The 16,676-nt window shown below is 43.3% G+C and overlaps 1 non-coding gene and 1 pseudogene across 1 annotated transcript; one reads left to right on the plus strand and one right to left on the minus strand.

Annotated features, from left to right (window-relative positions):
- Positions 1-6,831: 6,831 nt before the first annotated feature.
- Positions 6,832-6,948, plus strand: LOC126482425 (5S ribosomal RNA; annotated as a pseudogene).
- Positions 6,949-11,405: 4,457 nt separating this feature from the next.
- On the minus strand, positions 11,406-11,478 carry Trnaa-cgc (transfer RNA alanine (anticodon CGC)). Its single transcript has one exon. It is a non-coding gene; the product is annotated as a tRNA-Ala (tRNA).
- Positions 11,479-16,676: the final 5,198 nt, after the last annotated feature.

The following is a 16,676-nucleotide window of genomic DNA, read 5'->3' on the forward strand; positions in this document are numbered from 1 at the left end:
TAATTATTAACTCAATCTCCCTCTTGTCAGTATCACGGAGGAGCATTTCAGGTAACAGTCTCGGAACACTTTTTTCTACGAGCGCTATATGATTCCCGGTTGGGACTAGGTTTCTATTTAGTTCACCTGCTACATTCAGAAAGTAATCATTAAATACTGTACATATATGCGACTTATCAGTAACACGGACATTCCCACTATGCACTGATTCTATATTCTCGACCTGTCTCTGCAGACCAGCCACTTCCTTTACGACTGACCATATGGTTTTAATTTTATCCTGAGACTTAGCTATTCTATCTGCATACCACATACTTTTTGCCTTCCTAATAACTTTTTTAAGCACCTTACAATACTGTTTGTAATGGGTTGCTACATTTAGATTGTGACTGTTTCTAACGTTTTGATATAATTGCCACTTTGTTCTACAAGATATTCTTATACCTTTAGTCAGCCACCCAGGCTGCCTGTTTGTGCTAGTACCCTGTTTTGAACGTTCTAACGGAAAGCAACTTTCAAAGAGCACGAGAAAAGTCTTGAGGAAAGCATTATATTTATCGTCTTCTGTATCAGCACTAAAACATCTTCCCACTCTTGTTCCTTGATAAGGTTTACAAAAGTCTCTACAGCAACTGGATCAGCTTTCCTAAGAAGTTGGTAACTATATTTAACATGTGTTGCAGCACAAAAATCTTTTAGACTTAAAGTTTGTGCATCATGATCTGAAAGGCCATTCACCATTTTGCTAACAGAATGCCCTCTTGATAAATGGCCTCCCATTAGGGTAAAGTAATGAATGGAAGGGTTGCATATGATCTGTAAGAATGTCTACATAATGAGCAGCCTTCAATGGTTCCTGTAGCAGAACAGTGGGGCCTAATTGCTACTGTTTGAAAACAACCCACACTATCAGTGGGTCATTTCCTACTGGGACACTACCTTACTGACAAGCAGGATCCGTAACTTCGTGGAGCATACGCCACTCTCTCATGCATCTGTTAGCTCTATACAGCTGAACCTGGGATTCAGCAGTCCACGCTACACGTCGCCACTGTTCCTTCGTCCAATGATGATGCTCGCAGCTCCATGCCAGTAGCTGAGCTCTCGGCAGAAGTATCAGCAAAGGAACACTAGTCGTGTAATTGGTCGTAGGCCGCTCAATCCTATCCATTGCGATATTTGGCCTTGACGCAGACCTGTTAGAAACTGGTTCGTGCCGGCCCACATTTGTCGACGGCTTGATTCGCAGTAGACCGTCGATCGACCTAGAGTGTTCAGTGAAGTCACGTCCGTTTGTCAGACATGTTCATCCTGTGTCGCGGTTTACTCGAGCGAAAACAACGTCTCTGCGCCATTGAAGAGCCGCGCCAGATACCAACAATAAGCTGTGTCTTGCACCAATTATCAAGCCACGTTCAAAGTCAGTACCTACATACAGGTTGGCTGGAAATTCCCATTCTAAACTTCTAGGACATGTAGAGGGTAATGAGTACGTAACATTTTGAATAGGAACCAATGTCCGGAAACATATCGTTTCCGTTCTACGACAGTTTCAGTGCAGATGATTATCTCATCCACATCCACGTGGGATATGTACTTAGGCGTGACGCAGTACAATTGTTGCAATCGATTTGAAAAGAATACTAACTCGTTCCGTTATTACATACACATTTGCATTACAACTTACACCTTATGGTTTACATTAGTCGACAACAATAAGAACCCAGCATCTACAGCACCAGCCACAACGTACGATGCATTACAACAGCAGCTCGATGTGGCGACCACCAACGTTGTTACACACATTGTACCTCCGAAGCATGTTCTGGTACACTCTCTCCATCCCACCTGGTTCTCTTCAATGTCTTGTGCAGCGGCCAGAACTCGTGCCAGCAGATTTTCCTCTGTCTCTACTGGTGTCCCATAAATTAGGCTCTTCATACGACCCCACAAGCAGTAGCGTGACGGTGGGGAAACCGTTCGTGATACAGCCGACTAGCAGCTCTTCCTTTACCTCCAGCGTCATCCTACACATTGAGACTGTCTGTGTATTCCGCAGACGTGTACTGCATCATGTTTCCTCTGTCGGTGATCCACAGGTATTGGCTCGGTCTCACTACAAAGCGAACAATAAGTGACATCTGGGGACCGTTTGACGAAGTACATGTCATCGTGTCTACCCGGTTGCATACCAGGACAGGGAACTCTGAGACGTTTCTCTTGCCCTAAGCAGACGTTGACGAGGTATACACCTGAATTGAAACTGTTGTAGAACGGAAACTATACGATTCGAGACATGGGTTCCTATTCAAAATGTTCTGTACTCACTACCCTCTACATGTCCTAGAAATTTATAAGGGGAATTTCCGACAACCCTGTATATACTCGGCAAGCCACATTAGTGTGTAGCGCAGAGTACTTTGTGTACCACTGTCACTTCGCCTATTTCCTGTACCAGTCGTGAATGGTTTGCCAGAAAAACGAGAGCCAGTAAACCTCAGGGTGCGCACGAATCTCGCTACTTCTGTCTTCATGGTCTTTTCACGAGTTATACGCTGGAAGAACGAACGCTCTCGGAACCCTTTCGTGCTTACTAAATAAACCTGTAACGAAATGCATTCTTCTTCTTTGGTTCTTCTCTTTTCCCTTTGTCGATCCTGTATGGTACGGATCCCAAACTAGTGACCAATATTTAGGCATTTGTTGAACTAATTTTTTGTGAGCTACCTCCTTTGTTAATCGACTACATTTTCTGAGAATTCTTCCAAATATTATTAATTCTTATTTGCCTTAACCGCGACTAATTTCATGTGGCAGTCCCACCTCAGATCTCTCTGTACGCATATTTCTAGATTTTTTATGCAACTAATTACTTCCAGTGGTTGTTCTCCGCTGTGTAATCACACAATTAGAGGTCCTTCTGTCTGTGTGTATACAGTACGTTACATTTGTTTCTGTTGAGGATTAAGCAGGGATGACTAGAGGACAAATGTAAGGATGTAGAGGCTTGTCTCACTAGGGGTAAGATAGATACTGCCTACAGGAAAACTAAAGAGACCTTTGGAGGAACGAGAACCACTTGTATGAATATCAAGAGCTCAGATGGAAACCCAGATCTAAGCAAAGAAGGGAAATGCAGAAAGGTGGAAGGAGTACATAGAGGGCCTATACAAGGGCGATGTACTTGAGGACAATATTATGGAAATGGAAGAGGATGTAGATGAAGATGAAATGGGAGATATGATATTGCATGAAGAATTTGACAGAGTACTGAAAGACCTGAGTCGAAACAAGGCCCCCGGAGTAGACAACATTCCATTAGAATGACTGACAACCTTGGGAGAGCCAGTCCTGACAAAACTCTACCATCTGGTGAGCAAGATGTATGAGACAGGCGAAATACCCTCAGACTTCAAGAAGAATATAATAATCCCAATCCCAAAGAAAGCAGGTGTTGACAGATGTGAAAATTACCGAACTATCAGTTTAATAAGTCACAGCTGCAAAATACTAACGCGAATTCTTTACAGACGAATGGAAAAACTGATAGAAGCCGACCTCGGGGAAGATCAGTTTGGATTCCGTAGAAATGTTGGAACACGTGAGGCAATACTGACCCTACGACTTATCTTAGAAGAAAGATTAAGGAAAGGCAAACCCACGTTTCTAGCATTTGTAGACTTAGAGAAAGCTTTTGACAATGTTGATTGGAATACTCTTTCCAATTCTGAAGGTGGCAGGGGTAAAATACAGAGAGCAAAAGGCTATTTACAATTTGTACAGAAACCAGATGGCCGTTATAAGAGTAGAGGAGCATGAAAGAGAAGCAGTGGCTGGGAACGCAGTGAGACAGGGTTGTAGCCTCTCCCCGATGGTATTCAATCTGTATATTGAGCAAGCAATAAATGAAACAAAAGAAAAGTTCGGAGTTGGTATTAAAATCCATAGAGAAGAAATAAAAACTTTGAGGTTCGCTGATGACATTGTAATTCTGTCAGAGACAGCAAAGGACTCGGAAGAGCAGTTGAATGGAATGGACAGTGTCTTGAAAGGAGGGTATAAGATGAACATCAACAAAAGCAAAACGAGGATAATGGAATGTAGTCGAATTAAGTCGGGTGATGCTGAGGGAATTAGATTAGGAAATGACACACTTAAAGTAGGAAAGGAGTTTTGCTATTTGGGGAGCAAAATAACTGATGACGGTCGAAGTAGAGAGGATATAATATGTAGACTGGCAATGGCAAGGAAAGCGTTTCTGAAGAAGAGAAATTTGTTAACATCGAGTATTGATTGAAGTGTCAGGAAGTCGTTTCTGAAGGTATTTATATGGGGTGTAGCCATGTATGGAAGTGAGACGTGGACGATAAATAGCTTAGACAAGAAGAGAATAGAAGCTTTCGAAATGTGGTGCTACAGAAGAATACTGAAGATTAGATGGGTAGATCACATAACTAATGAGGAGGTATTGAGTAGAATTGTGGAGAAGAGGAGCTTGTGGCACAACTTGACTAGAAGAAGGGATCGGTTGGTAGGACATGTTCTGAGACATCGAGGGATCACCAATTTAGTATTGGAGGGCAGCGGGGAGGGTAAAAATTGTAGATGGAGACCAAGAGATGAATACACTAAACAGATTCAGAAGGATGTATGTTGCAGTAGGTACTGGGAGAAGATGAAGGTTGCACAGGATAGAGTAGCATGGGGAGCTGCATCAAACCTGTCTCAGGACTGAAGACCACAACAACAACAACGAGGGTTAATTGCCATTCTACATCCACATCTAGGTATATATTCCGCTAGCCACCAATCAGTGTGTGGCGGAGGGCACAATTCGCGCCAAAGTCATATTCCCCCTCTCCCTCCCCCCCCCCCTTTCTGTCCCAGTCACGGATCGCGTGAGGGAAAAACGACTGTCTGTACGTCTCAGTACGAGCTCTAATTTCCCTTATCTTTGAATGGACTCTGCATCAGACGTCAATCCTTTGCATGTCTTCCTGCACTTTGCTACATTTTTGTAGTGTTGTGACTCCTGTGTATACATCAGCATCATGCACGAAAAGCATCATTGTTATTCCCACTTTAGAGTGTATTAATGACCTAGCAGATAATACTCCCTAAGACAGAAAAAACTACTTACTACGAAGGAGCTATGCAAACTGGTCACAATTTGTTTTTCATAGAGGCGTCAACGCAAAATGAAAAACTGTAAGCTTTGGCGGCTAGCGGATGACTGTGTGTGACGCTCCAGTGCAACTTCACAGCGCAGCTGGCAGGGAATGTAAACAGAGGACGTTTTGTCACCAGAACACAAAGTCTTTGCAAGTTTCATTCCCTTTACTCAGTTGGACAGTAACTATGCCTCGCAGACAGGCACGTGATCAAAAGGCAAAGATGTCAGCATTTGAGAGAGGAGGCGTAGTTGGGTTCAAAAATCTGGCTGCAGTAATCGGCGAATCCTTGAGATTTGAATACGAGCAATGCCACTATTGGACGATGTTGGCAGGAATGGGTGAACGATGGCCGAAAATAGCATCAAGAAGGAAGCGGGTGACCTAGAGAGACGACAGAACTTTAGGGTAAAGTAAACGTCAGAGAGGCACTCAGAGCCCCGGATTCATTATTATCATCGATCCGACATACAATTGTTGTGCCAGTGACCATAAGGGTCATTAATAGGCAGCTGACAGAAGGGGGGCTGAGGTCACGGCGTCCCTTAGGCCGACTACTATCGACCTCATTCCACCCGTAAGTTTGAAGAGCTGTTAGCACATTTTACCTGGAATCCCAACGAGTGGAGTAGAATTGTCTACAGTACTGACTCCCACTCCGAATTAAACCCGACGACCAGGGAAGACGTGTCTGGGTATACCCTAGACAGCGTTGGGATACCAGCCTGAGTGTTGCCGACCATATGGCTCAACAATCAGGAGTGTTGGTCTGAGGTGAACCGTAGCGGCTCCGTTTGCTGGCCTAAATACCTCTGGGTTGGGTTGGGTTGTTTTGGGGAAGGAGACCAGACAGTGAGGTCATCGGTCTTATCGGATTAAGGAAGGATAGGAAAGGAAGTCGGCCGTGCCCTTTCAGAGGAACCATCCCGGGATTTGCCTGGAGTGATTTAGGGAAATCACGGAAAACCTAAATCAGGATGAACGGACGCGGGATTGAACCATCGTCCTCCTGAATGCGAGTCCAGTGTCTAACCACTGCGCCACCTCGCTCGGTAACTACCTCTGGCACCGGTATCGATAATCACCTCCCTTGTGACATCTTTGGTTTTCCTGGTTGAGGTGTCGAGGTTGGGCGCGGCGGGGTGAGTTGTTAACGGCAAAGCAGCAGTGCGTGGCGGCGGGGTTTGGTTGCGCAGATTTGGGATGGACAACGCGTGTACCCAGCCGCATCGCCGAGCCACTTGTCGAATGCTGGGCTGCCTCTAAAGAAGGTGACGGGTGCCTCCTTCTGTTGCTTGAAGAGGAGTTACAAGGATTATTCACGGTGCTCCGTAACATACTGCGTATGGATATTCTGGCCCTGTGCTTTTATTGTTTAAAAGAAAATTGGCGCAATATTGTCTTGTTCAGCGAATAATATGTATTTGTTTGTTCTGTAGTATGTTCTTGGCTTGAGAGTGGACAATGGTTGTTGGTGCGTCTTCTTTGAAGCCACGTGATTCTGTTAATTGATAAACCGCTTGTGTGCACCCGCTTGGGGTGCGATGTTTTGAAGCGGTAACACCGGTGAGTGTGGCAATGTCATGGTACTGTATCAGGTACTGGATAAGAATTGAAATCAATCTAATTGTGATTCAGTATAGTGTATTTATTCTAACTTGGAAACGGCCTTTCCGCAGTGGATACACCGGTTCCCGTCAGATCACCGAAGTAAGTGCTGTCGGGCGTGGCCGGAACTTGGATGGGTGACCATCCGGGTCGCCATGTGCTGTTGCCATTTTTCGGGGTGCGCTCAGCCTCGTGATTCCAACTGAGGAGCTACTCGACCGAATAGTAGCGGCTCCGGTCAAAGAAAACCATCGTAACGACCGGGAGAGCGGTGTGATGAACACACGCCCCTCCTATCCGCATCCTCAACTGAGGATGACACGGCAGTCGAATGGTTCCGAAGGGCCACTTTTGGGCTGATGACGGAGTGCTATTTATTCTAACTTACGCTGATGTGTTTAGGTCCTATCTGAATTACGTAGGGCTACTACTGAGTGAAATTTTCTCTCTTGCTTAAGTGTTTAACTGCAACTGCTCTGTTTGTAACAGCACCTTGTCACTTACATGTACTCGCTTATCATTTTACCTAGAGAGAGGCATTTGTATTTATTGTGTACGAGAAATCAATTTTAATTATCTCTGTCAATGTTAGCGAGTTTCCCCTGATCAGATTAAAACCCTTGTGAGGGCGTATTTATAAGTTTGGCTTTAAGAATTTGTTTTATCCAAGGTTACGAGTTGTATTTATCTTGCTAAAGCGAGTCTCGTCGTTTGTGAATGTATATTCTGTTATTGTTTGAGGGTGCTGCCCCGCGCGTGTTTTGTGTTCACAGTTAATTTCAAAACATGCGAGCCTACCTTTGTGTTCGCAACAGTGACTTCTGGGACGCTACCTTGGCGGTATCCTGCCCAACAACCGAGGTATACGTTACTGCCGCGGGAGCACTTTGCCGCGTCGTCTGTCATACCTAGCAAGAGTTGAGTAGTTTTGGAGGTATACGTGGGTTGAGCGACTGCCGACAGGGTTATTTGCTGTGGCGTTTGGAGGGATTAACTTATGAACTTTTGTAAATTCTAATCCAAATTTCATTCTCACTGTTATAATCTCAGATGTTTTGTGTTTATTGAATACTGTTTCCTTTTGCTTATATGGTAAATTTCTGTAGTTTTTCATTTTATATGTCACTGTAATTCTGATGGTATTTATGTTATTAATCTGGAATTTAATTGATCGGTATGTCTTTCTTAAATAAATGTTAATTCGGTGAAAACGATGAACTATCAGATGGGTCTCCCTTCCACGTGTTGATGTTTGATCATTTCCTACCCTGAACCTATTACCTAGGTTTCATGGGGTGCTATTTCATTTCACAGCAGGACCATTTTGGTTGCCATCCGCGGAACCTCTACAGCGTATCAGCATGTCGACGATATTCTACTCCCTGTTTTGTTGCCGTTCATGGCGAGCCATCTTGGGCTTACATTTCAGCAAGATAATGCCCGCCCACAAACGGCGAGAGTATCTACTGCTTGTCTTCGTGCTTGCAAGCCCTATCTTGGCCAGCATTGTTACCGGATTTCTTCACAATTGAGAACGTTTGGTGCATTATGGGCAGGTCCTTCCAACCAGCTTGGGATTTTGACGATCTTAGTTCATTATGGCGGCCCTGTCGGTAGCGCGTTAACGTCCTCTCCGGTCTTATCATGTATTTATGGTGGAACTTGCGTACTCGGTTGGCGAGTGCATGCAGTGCCATTGATGCTGCTATGCGTGAGTGCAGTCCATAAGGTTTGTGAGGGTACTGGTGTGTAGTATCTGTAAGTGATTGTGGTTCGGAGTGCGACAATGGCCAGTGGCGCAGAGAGTCGCAAGTAGAGGCAGTGGTTTACAGGCTGTGGAAGGTGAAGGCTGCGTGAGCCAAAGGCGGTTGCGTAGCGAAGGATTTATCTCTATGTTTAATAGTAGTGGCACAAATTTTGAATAGCAGTGCGCTTACGTTTGTGCAGTGTGATAAAGGAACTAAATTAAATTTTATCAGTTCTTAATGTCTCTCCATCAGCTAGTACCACACCATGGCAATTAACAGTGAACGAAGTCTCGAGATACATGGTCAACTACAAGAAGATGATTGTAACATAGTAATCATTAATTAACCCATGTAATCTACAAAAAGACGAAGGGAGCTTATAGGTTGTTACCGTAATCATAGAAGACGTGTAAATGCTCTTCAAGGCTTATCTTGTGTGTAACAGCTGTTACTCCGCGGCCCGCATCATCGCGCGCAAAACGTCAGCGCCCCTTACATCAGCAACAGCAGCAGTAGCACCGGTGCCAGCTGACACAGGATCAGCCACCGGGGACATCGGCTTCAGCGGCCGGGGCGGCGTGTGACGTCGGCGACAGCAGAAGCAGCAGATGCGTCAACAATAACGGCGTCTGTACGTGAGTAGCAACAAGCAAAGTAGCAACAGGGCTGCCGAACGTCATTCAACCAGCGTGTGACTTTTTTCTGCCCTGCATTTTCTGTTTCTACACTACAGCCGAATAGACTAGAAACACCAATTTTTAGAGAAATAAAATTGTTTTGGCTCTCAACAACTCACACTGAAGACTTTCGGAAGCACACGTTGTGCCTCTCTGACTGCGCTATCTCCATAGCCACGTGAAAGCGGGGATACTGGAGAAAGCTACTTGGTCCCTGTTGACGGCAGCCCCTACTAGTCCTTGCAGCGACAGCGGATCACCAAAAATAGTAGTAACGGTTGCTTCATAAGGAAAGAGTGACAGCACACTGAGCGGCAGAAAAACAGATGCTATAAAACGAAGTACCTCTGCTGAAATGGTATCGTCGGTAGCACCTGCATACGCGTCGACTGCGGAAAAGACCACCGTAGTCTACGATATTCTCACGGAGCCTTAAAACGAACTGAGGTATTAAGGAACCTTAACAGTTATACCAGCAACAGTGAAAAACACAATCTGGGCACTCGTCACCATTGTAGCAAAATTAGAAGAGCAGAATGATGATTTAAGTAATGGAAATGAGCGTTTACGTAAGCAATTGGCTAACGCCAATATAGCAAAACAATGCGCTGGAACGAATTCACCGTCTGGAATCAGAATTAGTCGATCTGAAATTAGGAACTAAGAGATTAGGAACAGAAATGAAGCAACACCACTGCCTTTGTAGCAGTTGCGGCCGTTAGCTCAGCTTCAGAACCGAAGAGCAAAGTCAAATTAAAACAGTCGAGTGTTCCCTTCTTCATATCGGAAAGCAATCATGACGCCCAAGACATACATGAAACAATCACCAAAACAATGTCCCGCCGCGCGGTCTTAGGCGTCTTATCACGGTCCGCGCGGCTTCCGCTGTCGGAGGTTCGAGTCCTCCATCGGGCATGGATGTGTGTGTCGTCCTTAGCGTAAGTTACTTTAAGTTAGATTAAGTAGTGTGTAGGCTTAGGGACCGTTGACCTCAGCACTTTGGTCCCATAAGACCTTACCACAAATTCCCAAAAATATTTTTTCCAACCAACCCCAGACAAGACAAAATAAGAATAAAAGCAGTCAGATACAAGACAAAGGCAGTCATCTTAGAAACAGAAACACAAGCAAGTAAAAGGAAAATCATAGAAAAGATAGTCCAACTAAAAGACATTAGATGTGAACAGCGGAAGAAATTCCGACCTCTCCTTGCATTGTATCAGGTCGTAACTACTCTAACCGATCAGGACTTCATGGAGGAACTATACAAGAACTATTTAAATGAACACATCTCTAAGGAGAAGTTCTACAAGGAAGTCAAAATAAAGTTCGAAACTGGCCCAGACGGTAAACGAACAGTTAATAACGTCCTAGAACTCACTCCAAGGGTTCATTTTCTAATGCTACAAAGGGAGAGTGTTTGTATTCAGAGACCCTATACATCAGAAATTTTGTAGCTGTTCAGAAATGCTTCAATTGCTTGAGCCTACGTTACCCGCCAAACGTGGTGATAAAGAATCGGTCTGTGGAAAAGTGCGAAGCCAGGCCACAAGAAGTCAGAATGCCGAGGGGAAACCACAGTTGGATGTATGCCATGGAAAGTAGAAATAGAACATGTGATAAGGCTGGGGAAACTGACAGCCCTACCTGCAAGCAGTTATACGAGAGACAAATAGATCGCTCCGAATATGACATTACCAACAATGTTCGCTAACGCGGAGTGCAACTATAAAGGTCAGACACTAAAGCCCTTCTTAAATAAGCTATAAATATGCAGAGAAACAACATACGCAAGCACAAACATAAGGCTCCATCAACTACAACTAGAGATTGGTGGCGTGCAGTCGCTTGGAGCCAATTCATGGTTATAGCACAATTCACAGATCAAGAAACGAACAAAGATGTTTTAACATCAGTGATCACGCAGACGACGTGTGTATGCAGGGACCTATTGACAACCAAGTACGAAGATTGATAAAACACGATATGTTGCAGTGGACAACCTTCCAGACCGGACGTCTACGAGTGGTGGTGGTGGTGGGTAGTGTTTAACGTCCTGTCGACAGCGAGGTCATTAGAGACGGAGCGCAAGCTCGGGTTAGGGAAGGATTCGGAAGGAAATCGGCCGTGCCCTTTCAAAGGAACCATCCCGGCATTTGCCTGAAACGATTTAGGGAAATCACGGAAAACCTAAATCAGGATGGCCGGAGACGGGATTGAACCGTCGTCCTCCCGAATGCGAGTCCAGTGTGCTAACCACTGCGCCACCTAGCTCGGTTCTACGAGTGGAAGTGCTGGTAGAGGAAATTTTCTACCAATGTAACAAAACAATCAGAAAACAAACACGAAACGATGCTCTAGGGCAACTCAGTTATACCAAAACATATTCATCTCGTAACACCTAAAAAAAGGAACAGACAGACATGCTGACACATCAGTACAAGAAACACAAAGACACAACAACTGTTAATAGTTCACCAGGTGAAAACACATGATTAAAATTACATTCAAAATATGACTCTAACGAATGTTGACCGTAAATAAAGCCCGTACATTTTACATGTGATGACAGCACACACAGCACAGACACACAAGGAAACAGTCACAAAGAAAGCACTCAGATCCCAAACAACTTGGAGATACGCAAACAATATTCCAGAAGTAGAGATACTAAACGTCCACTGGTAAACACAACAATCTACTTACTAATACTGTTAAAAATACTTCATCCAGACACAATTCCCAATGTACACAAAAAGTAGAGGAACACAAATGTCACGATGTTTCACAGGGCAGATACAGAAACCCCCCTAATAACACCATAATTACGTAATAGATTATGATAATCGCGAGAATAACTTACGCAGAAGTAGGTTAGAAGATAGGGAAATTTTCCAGACAGCTCTGCGTCTGGTGATACTTCTCAATCACCCATAAGGTGAAAAATATGTTTCCCTGCAACAGAACAGACCGACTCCAAGATATTTAGGATAGAGAATTGTGAGCTCTGCAGACTCTTAGGACAAGCATGCGCACGAAAAGGTGAAGGTTCAAAATGGCTCTGAGCAATATGGGACTTAACATCTGACGTCATCAGTCCCCTAGGACCTAGAACTACTTAAACCTAACTAACCAGAGGATATCACACACATCCATGCCCGGGGCAGGATTCGAACCTGCCACTTTAGCGGTCGCGCAGTTCCAGACTGAAGAGCGGAGAACTGCTCGGCAACACCCGCCGACGAAGAGGTGAAGGTTCAAACATAAAGTTTATAAGGACTTCGTAATGGCGTTTGGGTGCGCTTGGGTTACGACCGAAGAGACACCATAGCGCTCTGCCTGTACTAGATACCCCCCGCTGTCAAGATCTTACAACTTAACTGCAATAGGAGCACTTTTGTTGGAGTGGAACTGGGTAGACTTCTGAACAGGCTTATATAATCTGTCTCCAAGAGCCACATACACATGAGGGTGACTCCCAAGCTTTTCCAAACATCTCATGATAATTACTAGGACGCAAAACGTCGAGGCTGCAGTTGTAATAGTGAACATAAATTACATAATCACGGGACTTTGTCCTGTACATGTAGACACAACTGAAATTAAGCATGGACAAGAATTTGGGATATCAAATCTACGCACGCACAGTATTCATATGATATACAGCCTTTTGCTGACCAAATAAGAGTGGAATAATTTTCTAGGGCGAAAGATTACTCACAGTTAGTGTAAGTAGGCTGTTTAGGTTCTTATATTGGTAACGCCGCCGCCACGTAGCGCTCTCTGTATGAAAATGAAATCACTGGCTGTGCTGTGTGCAGTCTGTGGCTAGTTTGCATTGTTGTCTGCCATTGTAGAGGGGCAGCTGGATGTTAACAGCGCGTAGCGTTGCGCAGTTGGAGGTGAGCCGCCAGCAGTGGTGGATGTGGGGAGAGAGATGGCGGAGTTTTGAAATTTGTCATGAACTGCTATATTTATATATGATGATATCAAGGTAAATACATTGTTTGTTCTCTATTAATATCTTTCATTTGCTAACTATCCCTATCAGTAGTTAGTGCCTTCAGTAGTTTGAATCTTTTATTTAGCTGGCAGTAGTGGCGCTCGCTGTATTGCAGTAGCTTGAGTAGCGAAGATTTTTGTGAGGTAAGTGATTTGTGAAAGGTATAGGTTAATGTTAGTCAGGGCCATTCTTTTGCAGGGATCTTTGATAGTCAGGTTGCGTTGCGCTAAAAATATTTTATGTCAGTTTAAGCACAGTCATGTATAATTGTTCAAAGGGGAAGTTTCATATGTCGACCCTTAGCCGAGGATACCTCACTGGAATCTTCTGATTTTTTTTTCTTGTAGTTTGTGTAATTAGTGTAGCTATTGTTTATTGCTAGCACGTAATTGTAGAGAAAATCTCCTTTGTAGTTGCAGTCTTTCATTGTTGTACAGTGAAACAGTTGTCGCATGCATGTAGATTTGCACCAAGTATTTCGCAGCTGCAATTAACTAGATATTATTTTCAGTGCTATGTTAATGTGTTCTCTTATTTTTGATCTTCAAATTGTGTTTTTCTGTGTTGTCGTGTAAAATACTATGACAATAATGGCGTGTGAAAAACGTAATACTAGGCTCCAAAGTAAAATGAGAAATGACAGTGAAAATGAAAGCAGTGTGTTAGCGCCACCGAGTAATGAATTAACTGATGTTCAAAGTAGTAGTTTGGTAATTGTGCATAGGGAAATGGAGCGGGCTGCAAACAATGGTGTAGACAGTGAAACAGGTAGTGAACAGGGAAGCATTATCGATCGATCGGTCGGCAACAGCTCGCCTCAGGAATCCGAAATGACAGGACACAATTTCGCAAATACTGTAGATTCAGGTTTTGGGTCATCACCGTTTTCTCAAATAAGTCAAGACACATTTTCTGCTTGTCAAAATGTGAATGTTGCCGGTGCAAATGCACTGCCGAAAAGCGTAGAGAAACAGATTCCAGACACTAATACATTATTATTGCAATTAATGCAACAAATGGAACAAAATCAGAGACAAACACAGCAAAAGCTTCAAAAGTTAGACACAATGGAACAAAATCTTAAAAAGTTAGACTCATTGGAACAAACACTTGAACAAACACGTGAAGATTTAACTACTGAGTTACATAACATTGAATCGAAATGTCAAAAAGTCTGTAATGACGTAAAAACACAAATTTGTGAGCATTTTCAACCAATTTTTTCGCGGCATGAAAATGCATTACAGAATCACGAAGCAGCCATAAAAGAACTGCAAACCATTGTTCATGAAAATCATGAGACCTTGTGGGCTAAAATTGACTCAGTTGCATCTACCGATTCGGTTACGCAACTTGCAAAAACTCAGGAAAACTTAAAGGACACAGTAGATTCGATTTCAACACAAATGGACACTCTGAAACTTGGTTCAGAAAAACACACTGAGGAAATGTGTTCACTATCGGAGAAAGTAGCCGAACTTTAGGATCAGGTCACTAACTTATCTACAAAGGTAGATGATGATCTGAATGACACAAGACCTGTAGCCTTCACTGACACAGAAGAGTATGAACAAATTAGAAAATTCAAACAGAATCAAAATCAAATCAATACACAGTACAAAAGAGAAATCCGGGAAGTACAAGATCAGCTGACACAGGTAATACAAGAATTACGTATTTCAGAGGATACTCGCGCCCCAATACGGGAAGAGGGACACAGAAATACGGAACAGCCACAAAATAATAACACAGGGCATTTCGGAAGTTATGAAAGAAATTGGCAATGTGCACCGAATTTTGGGATGGAACGGCCGACACGACCTAACAATGACCGATATGCGACTCGGCAACATGATGATTTTGACTATAAGCTGTTCATCACTACACGTAAATTCAAAACATTTAAGAATTCTGGCAACGACATTCATCCACAAGCATGGCTCCATCAATTCTCGCATTGTTTTCCTCCCAACTGGTCGTTAGAACACAGATTAGAATTTATGTGTGGCTACTTGGAGAATGAACCAGCTGTTTTAATATTAAGCTACATTCACTATGATGAGGAATACTGTTATCCTCGAATATAATTGGCATTAATAATATGTTATTTACTTTGTAAAGATATTAGATATTATTAATTCTGTTCTGTTTAATGCTCATGTGTGAAGTTGATGTTTCGAAAGTTACTCTGATCTTTTATGTATGTACTCATGTCATAATTCCTGTAACACTGATGTATATGTTATTTTTTTCAAATCTGTATTGGCCACTGCCCAATACAATTTGTAAAATTTTTTGTGGGGAGCATGGGGGCTATGTAAGTAGGCTGTTTACGTTCTTATATTGGTAACGCCGCCGCCACGTAGCGCTCTCTGTATGAAAATGAAATCACTGGCTGTGCTGTGTGCAGTCTGTGGCTAGTTTGCATTGTTGTCTGCCATTGTAGAGGGGCAGCTGGATGTTAACAGCGCGTAGCGTTGCGCAGTTGGAGGTGAGCCGCCAGCAGTGGTGGATGTGGGGAGAGAGATGGCGGAGTTTTGAAATTTGTCATGAACTGCTGTATTTATATATGATGATATCAAGGTAAATACATTGTTTGTTCTCTATTAATATCTTTCATTTGCTAACTATCCCTATCAGTAGTTAGTGCCTTCAGAAGTTTGAATCTTTTATTTAGCTGGCAGTAGTGGCGCTCGCTGTATTGCAGTAGCTTGAGTAGCGAAGATTTTTGTGAGGTAAGTGATTTGTGAAAGGTATAGGTTAATGTTAGTCAGGGCCATTCTTTTGCAGGGATCTTTGATAGTCAGGTTGCGTTGCGCTAAAAATATTTTATGTCAGTTTAAGCACAGTCATGTATAAATTGTTCGAAGGGGAAGTTTCATTAGTGACATAAATGCACGTTCCACTCTATGGTATGCAAACAGAACAGACAATAAGGGAGAAATCGTAGTTGACACAATAAATGAATGCAGCCTCTTTGTTCTAAAGAAAGCAGGACATACACCTACATACTGCAGCAACGCAGTAGGATCAGCAATATTGGCACCTCACTAGCAAATACGGAGTCCATGCAATACGTCAACAAATTGGAGGTACCAGAAAATGCCACACACTGTGACTATAACGCCATTCTGATCCACACAAACACACCCACAAACACGAACACACAAACTTCACATTAACAAAAACAGCGACTTCTTGTAAACAATGCTGACTGGAAAAATTAAGGGACCTGATTGAAGCATTTTACGGTAGCACAGACTATAAAGCTCATATTCTGACGGACCTGCTTCAAAACGTACAACAATTAGCTATTCCAAAAACCGGCCACACACCGAAACGGAAACTCCCCTAGTCCATTGAGTTAACAAAACTGAGGAAAAATGCTAGAGACAAAAGGAAACATTACCAAAATGTAAAAACAGCACAAGAAAGGGAGGTAAGATTGCAACTGTACCATGATGCAAAG

This window comes from Schistocerca serialis, chromosome 5, assembly GCF_023864345.2.
Source record: "Schistocerca serialis cubense isolate TAMUIC-IGC-003099 chromosome 5, iqSchSeri2.2, whole genome shotgun sequence".
Lineage (NCBI taxonomy): Eukaryota > Metazoa > Arthropoda > Insecta > Orthoptera > Acrididae > Schistocerca > Schistocerca serialis.